Source organism: Etheostoma spectabile, chromosome 20 (assembly GCF_008692095.1).
Source record: "Etheostoma spectabile isolate EspeVRDwgs_2016 chromosome 20, UIUC_Espe_1.0, whole genome shotgun sequence".
Classification (NCBI taxonomy): domain Eukaryota; kingdom Metazoa; phylum Chordata; class Actinopteri; order Perciformes; family Percidae; genus Etheostoma; species Etheostoma spectabile.
Window position 1 is genome coordinate 12,725,234 of NC_045752.1, and position 2,350 is coordinate 12,727,583.

At 38.7% G+C, this 2,350-nt stretch overlaps 1 protein-coding gene across 1 annotated transcript in view; it reads right to left on the minus strand.

Moving 5' to 3' along the window:
• LOC116670157 (AT-rich interactive domain-containing protein 1B) overlaps positions 1–2,350 on the minus strand; it is a 176,624-nt gene that overhangs the window by 91,363 nt on the left and 82,911 nt on the right. The gene's annotated exons all lie outside the window — the stretch shown is intronic.

Genomic DNA, 2,350 nt, shown 5'->3' on the forward strand with positions numbered 1-2,350 from the left:
ACACACACACACACACACACACACACACACAGACCTGGCCTACTTTATGTGCAGTACATAGATATCCTTGTACACAAATATTGTGATTCAAGCACACATGCTTTATCACATACATACACTCACCCTGATCCACACAGAATACCACAGATGCACACGGAATTAAACTGTGACTGATGAGAAAAATGTCTAAATCTGGCCCGCAACTACCAATGAGGAGTTGACCTTGGTATGCTTTTCTAGAAATTCTGGGATGTTAGTGAACTGAGAAGTTACCCCCAATCTACAACCGAAAGTTATTCATAATGGGTTTTTTTTAAAGACTAAAATTGATTGGCTCTATTTTAAAGCAATGCCTGATCTTGTGTACAAGGATAGTAGGCGTGTATCCAAAAGCCATGTACAAATAGAAGTGTGTGTGGTAATTTTGTAGAAGGGTGGTGTTGACAATGTTAAAACAGTGGATCATTGTGTGTAAAGCGTGTTAGCGTGCTCCTTTCTTTAATTTGATTATTTATCTATTCAATATCTGTTCTGCTGCTTTCCGGTCCCAGTTAGAAATATATATCAGCAGATAGGGATGTCTTTCATATGTATGTAATCTAAAAGTAATTGTGGACAAAAACATTTTAAAAAGTTTAAAAAAAGTTATTTATTTATTTACATCATTCCCACTCTAAACTTGGGGAGGACTGTTTTTCCACTACTATACAACATACTGCTGGAATTAATTGCAAAACAAATCAAAGAAAGAGATTTCCCAGATTTTTTAAAAGTCTTACTGATATCTTATTAATAATACTTGAATGTTTTAGTGTGTCAGTGTGATACCAACTTGTTTTGTTAAGATGTTATATACTGTATATGTAACAATATAGCTGCTGTAATGTTTCAGTCATTGGTTATTATCAACTGAGTGAGATTGCACTTTAACAGACCTGGTCCTTGGCCGTCTATTTTCAATTCAACGTCAGACGTTATACTTCTAATTCTAATTCTTCCACTACCAGCACTACACCCTGCATGGCCTCATTTGCATGAACCTCCAATCAGCACCTCTCCCCTGTTTCTGCTATACACACTGCACTTGGTATGAAAATAGCAAACCAAGAAGCAAAGCACAACTCAAGGTCAGGAAAACAGCAACATGTCATAGCACTGCTTGTGCTAGTCTTTGCAATACTACAAACACAGTGGATGTCTTTGAATTTGATAGTTTTTGAAACAGGAATATAATAGTGGTATAGAGATAGATTAATAAATGAATGAAATACAATGATTCAGGATATCCGTTGCAGAATTGTATTCCTGGCAGAGCAGAGAAGCTTTTAAAAGAACGGCATTTCAACTGTGTAACTCTGGGACACACTGCGTTTAATAATAAGACAAACTGAAAAAAACTATGATTGAACAGTGAGTGGTCAAAGAGCAGACACGGCCCTACAGGAGGAAAGAGCGAAGTTAATTCATGAGCAAAAATCCTATTAGCATGAGTCTAGTGGCATAAAGCCATCAGAAATAAACAGAGAGAAGAAAGCTCAATTTAAAATGAAATGCAGCGAGTGAGGGGAAAAAGGCAGTATCTTTCTCCCGTTCTCTCTCTTTCTTACTGCTTCTCTCTTTATTACTCTCTCACCAAAAATCATCCCAATTACAGCGCTAATTTTAGCCTCCAGTTGGTGTGTGTTTGTGTATTTTTACCTTTCCAATAGATTGGAAAAGAGGTTTAATACATCAGGCAGAGGTCGAACTAACTAACCTTTGTTGGCTTCACACGGCTCATAAAACCTAACATTGAGCTGGGTACTGTGCGTGTATGTGTGAGTGCTTGTGTGATAGAAAGAAAGAGGAAGTGAGGGAGAGATGTAGCAGCAAGTACTCCCAAATAAGGGTTGCAACTGTGTGAGAGAGAAGACGACAGCTTGCACAAAAATCCCAATTGCGATTGTGCGTGTGTATGTGTGTGTGTGTTTGAGCTTAGTGCATTATGTTGCGGTGTGTTTTTCCGTGTACACAACTGCCAAAATGTCATTCCAGTAACACAACGATCATCAAAGCCTGCTCCATCTATCCTAAAGACCATCTAGTGATATTCATAAAGAGCATAGCAGATAACAGCCTTGTCATGTTAGCTCCTCCATAATCCAGACGTCTAACCTTTTATCTACACCAGTGTGCGTGCGTGTGCATGACAGAGAGAGAGAGTCAGAGAGAAGATGATCATATATGCTGCTGTTGTTAGGCTTATTACTGAGATCAGAGTGATGTCAAAACAACTGTGTGCTGGCAGGTGATGACAGGTACACAGAAGTGCACATACTGTACGTACACACACACACACACACACACACAC